Genomic DNA, 10,269 nt, shown 5'->3' with positions numbered 1-10,269 from the left:
GTACTGAGTTACTTTTTTCAAGTAAGCCTGCCCTCCTGACTTGGAAGTGGGGCTGAGGTTGAGCACAAATATTGAGTAAGCTGAATGTGGCTTAGGCGCCTGAGATGAGTACAGAGACAGGTAATGGAGAATAAGGGACTCCAATCCCAGTGGAAGTGGTAAGTCACAGAAGAGTGTGGGAGCACAGCAGCTCACCATGAGGTGGACAATGGAAGAGAATAGGGTTGTTTAGAAGGCATGACTTATGGGGAGGGCATTTAAATAAGGGAAGGCAAATAGTTTGGTTTATTCTGTTCATATTCCAGTGGCAATATTTTGTATTTTTGCTCACCAATACATTTTCAGTGAGTTTTGGAAAAAAATCAGAGTATGGCAAGTTATTTTATCTTCAATTCACATGGAAGGAAGATGCATGTTTACCAAGTCTGTGCAATTACCCTTAAATCTCCATAATAACTTTTTTGAGTTCACAGGCCAACTTCAAACATGTCTAGTAAATCTGATAAATTCTTTTTCCTTGAGAAAATAGATGGCAGAGTATAGTGGAAAGCTTCTGTAAATGTTCCCTGGAAGGCCTGCAGACAAAAGAAAAGCTACATCATTAAATTGCACACTATTAACCACTGGAGAATGGGGAGTAAGGAGAGAGTAAACAATAAACCAGGCAGCCCTTATAAATGCCTACCATAAGAGAAGACTTCAGTTGGAGTTTTCATTCTTAGGCACCAAAGTCAATCAACCATGAAAAACAAATCTTTAAGAGACCAAGCTTCATTAGTTTCAGTACTCACTGGGTGATGTGATTTAATTGCAGCACTACCTAAAGCAATGCTATGCAGCCCATAGTCTGTGGGTAATTGATGGTCAATAAAAATCAAAAGGGAGCTCAAAAAGCAAGTCAAAACCAGACATTCCAGCGCAGCCATGTTCTCTCATATATAGAAGCAGAAGGGAAGAGGAGAATGAAAATTAGGTTAATTTTTTAACCTTTACTTTTATTTGTCTCTAAAAGAAGGCCATTGTGAGTACTTTGGCATGGTAAGCACAGGATGGCTTTTGAATTTGTTTTGCTTCCAGAGGTTAAGTGATCCTTCAGTTTAAAATGTTGAGAAATGTAGTGGTCTAGAGATCACAGTCAGAGAATCAAGGTTTTGGTTGTTGTAAGAAACCCTATGTCCTTTTTCCCTTATTACCCTATTTAGGTTGCATAACTGAAAATGATCAAGTGAATGTAATTTGCATTTGTCTTTTGTCAGAGCATGGCCTACGTGAGCCATCAGTTTGAGTTGCAAATTGTTTTTGTCTTTTGTTGAACCTTCTCTGAGAATTAATTAGAAAAACTAAGAAATTGAATGCTTCAAATTTGTATTTTCTGAGACTTAGCCATATATTCTTTCTCCTAACATTGCAGTGGTTTGTGTAGCGTTCATGCTTAAGAGCTGAAAGGTCTCTCACCCTTTAATATAGACTATGTGCTTATTGAACTTCTGTGCTGAACTCCTGTCATGACTTTCTTTTATTCTAAGGAAAAACAAGGGTCTCAAACTTCAGCTTTCTCCTGACCTGCCTTTCTGATCTTTCTTGGATTCTTACCTGCAAGCTTTTTTTGTTTGTCAAGCCTTAGAACATTTTTTTGTCTCTGAAAACCGCCTCTTCTTTTTCTCAACTGGACATAAGAATTAGACCACAGTATTGTATGTTTACTAGTAATAAAATAGGCTTATAAATTCATGCATGTGTTTTAACAGCTTGGGAAAGTCCTTTTTTTGTCAGGTATTTACAGTACAGTACTGTTTGTTTCTTTATGAATAATCCCAGTGTTTAATGCAGTTAAATGCATTTCAGTTTTAGGACAATGCACCTCCTTGGTAGTACATGGCAATCTTGATGAACCATTCCTTCCATGACTGTTTAAACTGATAATGGGAATAAACTAGGAAATGTTTAACTCTGCCACTTTTGATTTCCTTATTATTCTCTTTTAAAGCCTCTGGGACACCTTGTCCCCAAATCACTCTTGAAATTTCACTTGCAATTTGTGCATGTTGTATGTTTTAAAATTAATATAAAATTTATACTTATGTAAATGTAAAATCTTTTAGGCATAGATGGGAGTCATAATATTTTTAAATTGTTGTTTTTAAAACTTCATTTTTCTTATGACTTATACAGGACAGTTTTAACCAATTAAATATTAATACAGAATGTTTCAATGTTTACTGTAGAAATTAGTGTACTGCTGCTCTTTAAAAGCCTTTAAAAATGCATTGCTTTTTTTCTTCTACATACTGCACACTCAGCTTAACACGTAAAACTTTTAGCACAAATCTGATGGAGTGACAAAAGACATGTTTGAAATAGAGCTGCTTTTGTGCTCTTTTTTGTCTTCTGCCTTCAATTAGATTATATCTGTTGGTTTGGTGGGCCAGTTTGTGATACGGTCGCTAAAATATTGGCAATATCACATGTAGTGCCAACTATGTCAAGGTCTGTATTTCCTGTTCAGCTGTTTGATGTATTGCAGAGGGAAATGAGCTTCTGCCATGAGTAAAAGCCCATGAATTTTAGCTTAGAAAACACAGGATTTTCCATAGTTATTTCTCTGTCTGATGTAAGACCTTGAAGAAGAGGCTTAGTTCTGAATTTCCTGGTGCAGAGATTCCTACAGGCAAAGGTATGTGGAAAATATATGTGGGTATATGGAAGATATATGTGGGAGATATGATCAGATAGATCAGTTGTGTTTTTAAAGGCTGAGTCCTGTCTTGCACATCTCTGCGTGTGAGCTGTAGGACTCTCCTTTGGCTTTCTACCAAGTACTGAGTGAATTACAGAACTGACTGTGCACAAAACATCTCCTTTATGAATATGGCCTCTGGGATGGTTCCTATTTTCATAAAATAGTACTCTGTATCAGTTTTCTTACCTTCAGTGGATTGTAGGTGAGAGAGAAATGAAAGCAGGGTTGAAAGGAGAAAGGTGATGGACAATGGATTTTTTAAATTATAGAATTGGAATATTAATGTATTATAAATTGGTATCATTATAACCATTATTGTTATCATTGTCATTATTATTCCTGCTGACAATTCTAGCTATTCCTGAGGGAGAAACAATATGTAACATACAACAACGAAATATACACCTGTATAGTTCTTTTTCAGGTGTGTTATTTTTCCTCTCTAGAATTTAAAGAAAATACTGCTTTGATATTCAGGAAGAAATTATTAACTAGATGGAGTAGTGTTTGCATGGAATTTGTTAAATTGAAAAACGGTTTTACCTACAAAAAAAATTTGGAACCCCAAAAACATGACTCATTTTCATCCCTGTTTCAAAAAAAATACCAGGGAAGAAAGGTATTTTGACTGGTATAGTTCATTTCACACAGTTGATTATTCTATTTAAGTCAGCACAGTATTAAAAAATGGGTTTCCAGCAACCAGTGAAGTTTCTAGATACTTTAGGTAAAATAACAGTTTATTTGAAAGTGCTAAAACATTTCAACTTGTTCTGAATATTTATAATAATATGAAAATGTGAGTTAGCAAGTTCCCTAATGACAAAGATTTTATTATGAATAAAAACTAGATTTAGGAGGAGAGAGTTAACTTACCTTTCTCAAATAGAAGTATTTTATTTTCTCTCCTCTTTCCCAAGATGTAGCACATTAGCTTTGTTAAGGAGCATGCTAGTCTTGCCATATTGAGGAAAGCCACAGAACAATTTTGTTGATTTTTCTTGGTATACTAGTTTATTTTCTTATTTATTTTATGAAAGAAAATGCAAAGAAAATTAGTTTTAAAGAGCTAACAAAAGTGGAACTTAATGAAATGGTAGGAATAAAATATTAATGTAGTAACAAAGTGAGAACTCAAATGATTTTGGATACATAATTTTTTTAATGGTAAGTCACCTTGAATCTGAGTCATTTTATACACTCCTGAAGGTTTGAGACCAGACACTATTTGAAAGAGAAATGGTAAAAAAAGCTGAAGAAAGTGTGTATATTTCTGCAAAATAATATCCTTTCTGAGGCAGAGATAATTCAAATATTATTCTGAAATAGTTCACTTATACCAAACAATGGTTTGGGCTTTCTGCAAAGATATGGAAATCTATCCCTGTACCATTTTATTACCCTCTAGGTAGGAACAGAATTGGATTTTTTCCCTAAAGTGTTATGCATAAGAGTGATCCACATACTTAGCCTTTGCTGTTTCCAAGGTATTGCTTTTCTTTTTCAGCAGCTGTGCCTGCTGCACTGGCAGCGGCCAAACAGCAAACAGTAGATTTGAACAACAACTAAGAACTTGTAATTGCGTTTTCAGTCAATCTGAATTACATTCTAATGGGAATGAGAAAGCATTTTCTTTCAAAAAACAAGTCTTGAACATATATTTCTAGCATAAATTTTATATATATTGTAGATATATATGGATTCTGAAGTTTCACTGTCATTTTTAATATACTGAAATATCTGCACACAAATAGTTGGCAACAAAACTGAGTTGCAGCCAATGTGGTTTTTTTTTTTTTTGTGGCAACAAACATAACTGACGAAGCTGGACAGGCTTCAATCAGAAGACTCAAGTCAAATGATCTTTGTGACGGAGCTTAATTTTTTAAATAATTAGATAGTGGTATTGACTCTTTGTCCCATGATGGGCGGTTATTAAAATCTCTTCTGGCCTTAAGCATTGTCAGTACTTTGATTGTGAAAGAGCTGTTTTCCTGTACTCCTGGCCTTCAGTTTAATAATACTTTGTTTTTCTGTGTGGTTTAATGCAAAATCTGCCATGTAAAATTCAACAACAAATTGTTGTTGTTTTTCTCTCATAATTAAAATCAAGAGAGAGCAAAACAAACCACCAACTTCTGAAAATCACTGTTAGGAGATTACAGTACAAATGTAAAGAGGATCAGGCAAAGTCAGTGTGTAGGGAGTTTTTCCACTGAGATCAGTCCTTCACATATTGAGGAAAAGAACTTACTTAAACCTGGCCAGTAAGCTGCCTGGTTGCAGTTTCTGTGATGTATGTAATCCTCTTGATGGCATAAAATGTTGACAATTTTATGAAGACTTCTGTAAGTAAATACCAAGATGTGCAGCGATGGTGTCTGGGGTTGTTTTTTTAATAACTCTTTTAACACAAAATTAGTTTATTCCTTTTTTTTTTCTTTCTGTGCTTTTGCCAGAGTGCTTTTCCTTACTAATGTAGTCATCTCTAAAAAGGTAGTATAATTCCTGAGCATCTAGCTTTCAAAAGCCAACAAGGCTTTCAAAGCCAGAAAGATTAATTAAGTTGAAATACATCAAGTGTTTCCATGAGTTGTATACATTTCTAAGTTTGTTTTTACCCAGTGCTCTCTTTGAGACAGAAAGGGCCCAAATTAGGATAAATTTAATTTTCTATTGTTTCCACTTACAGCTTGGAAACAGGTTGTTAATTAACTTCATGTGGCTTGCAGCCTGAAAGTGGGAACAGATTATTGTATTAGTGTGGCAAAAAACAACCCCAAATGTATTTGTTCTTATTGATAATGAAAGCTCATGTCTTTGTGTAGGCCATAGATATCTGACTATCCTTTGTAGGGAAGAGGTAAACAGTCTTTGCTATGGCTTTAGGAAGACAAATAATGTTTCGGCTTTTGCTTCACAAGTTTCATCTTGACAGAAAATTGTATTTGCCACAGAACAAGGTATTTTCCAGCTTAGCAATAACTTTATTGATGTCTTGCCTTGTTCTGAAATACAATCCCTTCACTGTTGAGGGTTTTTTTTTATCTTAAGAATAGAAGAACATGCCTGAGTGTGCCAGGCAAGAGTGCGACTGTATCCTGCACCGTGAATGTAAACATGACCATTTTGAACTGTCAAAACCTGTATTAAGTTGGTGGATCCTATTAACCAGGAACTGATAAATTATTTTTCCTAAATTTTGGTATTAGTTCTGTTAGGATTCCTAAACTACTGTGTTAGAGATAGTCATTGGTCTGAGTGTGAGCATCATTTTTATTAGCCAAGGACAAACTTCACCCAAACACATTTGGACAAAATATGACTCGGTCTGCACTACTCCTTTTCTTGTAAAATTCATCCTATTGCAGCATTACCCTTGTATACGGTACCAGATTCCTCTTGAAAAACAGCTTCATGTTTTTGCTCAAATTCAGATGCTTTACTTGAGACAAATACAGTATTGCCTTCAAGAAATACTGCTATAAAGTTAGACACTTTTGAACTGGTACCATCAGTTTAGGTAATTTTAATTTTCCACGTTTATGACAGGTTTTGATATCAATCTATATATTTCTGAATTTCTAATTCCATAGAGACAGACTGTCTAACTGTTTTTCTTTTAGTGGAATTAGATTGATGTCCCCATTCTGGTTGCTGTAGGACTTTGCCAAAATATGTCAGTTATTTGTTCTTTCTGTAACTTCAAATATTGTCTGAGTAATGATCTTACCTTGTTTACCAGCATACTTGAGTAGGTGACAGAACTCTTTAGGGAGAATTAATGTTCCAAAAGGTTTTATTTATTTTTCCTTCTGCTTATTTGTGTACATTGTAAATGCACAAACTGAAATGTTTTGAGAGAGTTTTTAATAATCGTCATTCTCATTAATGTGCCTGGTGCTGTGCCCAAAACTAATCTTAATTGGTGCACTTCAGAAGATGTGTACCAATTGGAAGGGGTCCAGAGCAAACAGATTTTATCAGACATCTAGAAAATGTGATCTACAAGGAGAGGCTCAGCTTGTTTAGGTAGTTGAGCACAGCAAAAGAAAAAACAGAGTCTGTTCAGGGTAGTTATCTTTGATGATAATTTGACCTACTCTCAGTGGGGGGGTTGGACTATGCATTATTAGTAAGGTTTGTTGGGAAATAAGTCTTTTGAAAAGAGCCTCATGATAGAAACGCTGAGCTAAGACTTGAGAAATGTGCACTTAGTTCTTGTTTCTTCCCAAAGTGGCCTTGGGAAATCTCTCTGTTCTTTGATCCACCAGCACTAATATGTTAATATTTTTCCACTCTGTTTTGTTTATAGGTCTTAAACCAATTAGGACTTTGGCACTGAAAACATAACTCTGTCATGCCTGCAGCACGTGAATATAAAATTGCTCCAAACAAGCCTTGTTCTGCCTCTGACTCTTCAAAATATCTAAACTCACCTGTCATTTCACTTTAAAATTTTCCAATTATCTTGCAGGATTTCTGCCTTTTGCGTAGTATTGTCTCAGTCTGAACAAATTAGTGAATAAGTTGCTTAAACTCACTTAAAAGCAGGAACTGGTGCAACTTCAAGTTGTTTCCTGTCATGCAGAGTCACTGTGTGTATTTGAAAAAATTCTAGAGACCTAAACTGCATTGGTTTCAGGGCTCACTTCATCTGGTTTCCAATGTCTCAGGCTTGCAAGTTCATACCTCTGAGTTATACTGGTTAGGACATCTCATTGAGCTTGGGTTGTTCATCAGACAGCCAAAACTATTTCAGCTTGTTTGCTGTTGGCTATAGATAAAGTGGCTCTGGCAGCACAGACCAATCCCAAGATCTCCCTGCTGAGGGATTTAATTGATGAGTTAATGCAGTTGTTGGCATTTACACCTAGGAGCAGCTTTCTGTTCCAGAATTGGATAGCCCACTTATGCTCCTGAGAAGTATAGTAGCTGTGCTCTGAGCTTTTGCTGTTGATCAGCTATGTGTCTCTTTGCTCATTTGAGTGCAGGATACATTTTGATTTGCTTAAGCTGTCCACACAGTACCTATTAATGTATTGGCACCCTGTGGAGTGTACCTGACAGCTTCTAGCTCTTACTTTGTGTGCTCTGATAGTGGGTGAAGGGACTCATTATCTTGGTTATGACGTATAGGCATTACACTACAAATTGAAACATACCTACATACTTACTTATCTCAACTGTTTTTTTAGTGAAATAGAGGAGTAGAACATATTTGAAAGTGTCTACATTCCAATTGCTATCACTTCATTTGAATACAGGTGAGTATTGTAAATAAGTTTTGTCTGCAGCATTTCAGAGACTCATTGTTTATGAGGAACTGGATTATAATTTTTATTTCCTAAGAGCTCAAAGCGAAGTAGAAGAAAAAATCTTGCAATAGCTTAAACCTGAAAGAAGGCAGAGATCTGGGTCAACTTTGTCCTCTGTCATTCTGCTTAGATGGTTCATTCCCCATATTATCAATATCAACATTTGAACAAAAGCAGCAGCCAGCTAAAGCTAATCTAACCATGATTAAGGTAATGCTGATTAAGTCTGTACATGTATCGATCCTGTACCTTTGTGGTTGCTGTCACTACTTTAAACTCCTGTTCCCACCCTTTCCAGAGTGTATAGCTATAGTTACAACTAATTGCAGTAAACTCTTCAGCAATAGGGGTTTTGCTCAAAAATACTTTGGGATATTAAACCAGATCTGTGTATTTCACACTGAAAAATGAGGCAGCTGCATTGTTCTGAGCTGCCATTAAAAAAAGTAGTCTGTTGTTTTTCATAACATGGTAATTTGCTGCCTGTACTGCCATAGAAATATAGACTGCCAAGGTGATGTGTGCTGTAAGTCCTCTGCAGGAACAAATAATGTGTAATTCCATTCTTTGGGTGATATTTAAGAATAATTTGGAATTTCTCATAGCAGTGATTTTCTTTTGGAGTTGAAAGTCCTAGGGAAGTCTAAAGGAGCTTCTGAGATCAATCCTGTATGCAGTCCTTAAGAAGTTAGCAGATGTATAAATATCCCACCCCTAAAAATACATATGCCATCCATAAAGTACTTCAGTGGATATGAAATACAGCAACTTGTATCCTAAGCAATAAGGATAAGAACTTTCTAGTTTCTTGATTTCCTGTTCACTGTTTCTGTTTTTCCTGTTCCTGTTTTCTGTGCCAGGTCTCAAATCTATAGGAGAGTTTAGGGCTGTAGAGTTCACGGTACATGAAATGTATGAAATGTGGTGTTTTCTTTAATGAATTACTATGATCTGTTTTAGTAATTTTTTATTTTTTTTTTATTTAATTCCAAGAAATATGGCACTGCCCACTTCAAAAATAAGACTGGACATCTAGGTGGAATGTTTGTTCAAGGTCTGGCCCTTGAACACTTTTCAAAGCCTTGTGCAATGAAACACTTGATTTGCAAGACACTTAGATAAAATAGCATGTAGGGCACCTGGGATTAGAATGAGTAGGACTGATTGGAAAGGCTGGCATTTTGATTTGTGAGTTAATACCTTTGGCAAGGGTTTGTTTTAGTGCAAGACTTGGCTTGTGCTTTGGTGAGGGCAAATCCTGAGAGATGAAATTACAAACTGTATCATTTATCATGATTCAATAGCAAGGACTGATCTAAAAACTTAAAAGAAAAAGTTACAGTGTTATGATGACATTCAGAGTCACAGCCTTGCTGCCTTGGTGGAGGTTGTAAACTGTTACTGCTGGTTTTAAGAGAAAAATATTAAAGCTCACACCTTTAAATGACAGACTGTTTTCTTTGGAATGACAGAAATAAGACTTTGATATGGAAGTCATGACATTATTTTAGGCAGTCGCTTTTAGTAGCACTTTAAAAGCAGTGGCCTTCCTTGGCTTCAGTGGCTTTCCCTGTTTGGTTTCTGCATGTTTATTTGAGCAAAATGAGGAGTGTACATGCAGCTGGATCCCATAAACTAAATTAAATAGGTCTGTTTAATTAGTCAGATGATCAAACCTCTGGATCTGAACTGAAGTGCACCCACTCAGAAGCACTCTATTGTAGACCATAGACGGAGAGGCAAGTGGTGATAATAATGTTTGCAAAACTGCTCAGCTACTGTCTCCTGCCAATGACGAGTCGTCAACATTAATTCATCTAAGGGTCCTGAGAAAATGTTATCTTTTTCAGTCAGCTGCTCAGTCTGCTGTGACCTGTGCTGGGCACAGTGATCATGCTGGTTACTACCTGGCACAATATTTGTCACAGCATCCTGGCTGCTGCAGGACACTAAGAAGTTTGAAAGAGAGATTCAGGTTTTTCACATAAACCATAAAGCCATTTACCTTCCTGCAGGCTCTAACCTCCCTTCTCCTCCCACTGAATTCAATTGGAGCATTGTCATTTATTCCCGCAGGACTATTACTTACAGTAGCTTTTGCTGTATGTAGTTATATGCTTTTGTTAAGTCCTTTATTTGTTTGGGTATTTTTTTGAGACATAGAACAATTTTGTATATATTTTTACATGTTTTACAACATATTATTTAGAC

The sequence above is a fragment of the Camarhynchus parvulus genome, chromosome 2 (assembly GCF_901933205.1).
Source record: "Camarhynchus parvulus chromosome 2, STF_HiC, whole genome shotgun sequence".
NCBI classification, from domain to species: domain Eukaryota; kingdom Metazoa; phylum Chordata; class Aves; order Passeriformes; family Thraupidae; genus Camarhynchus; species Camarhynchus parvulus.
Note: the sequence above shows the minus strand (reverse complement) of the source record.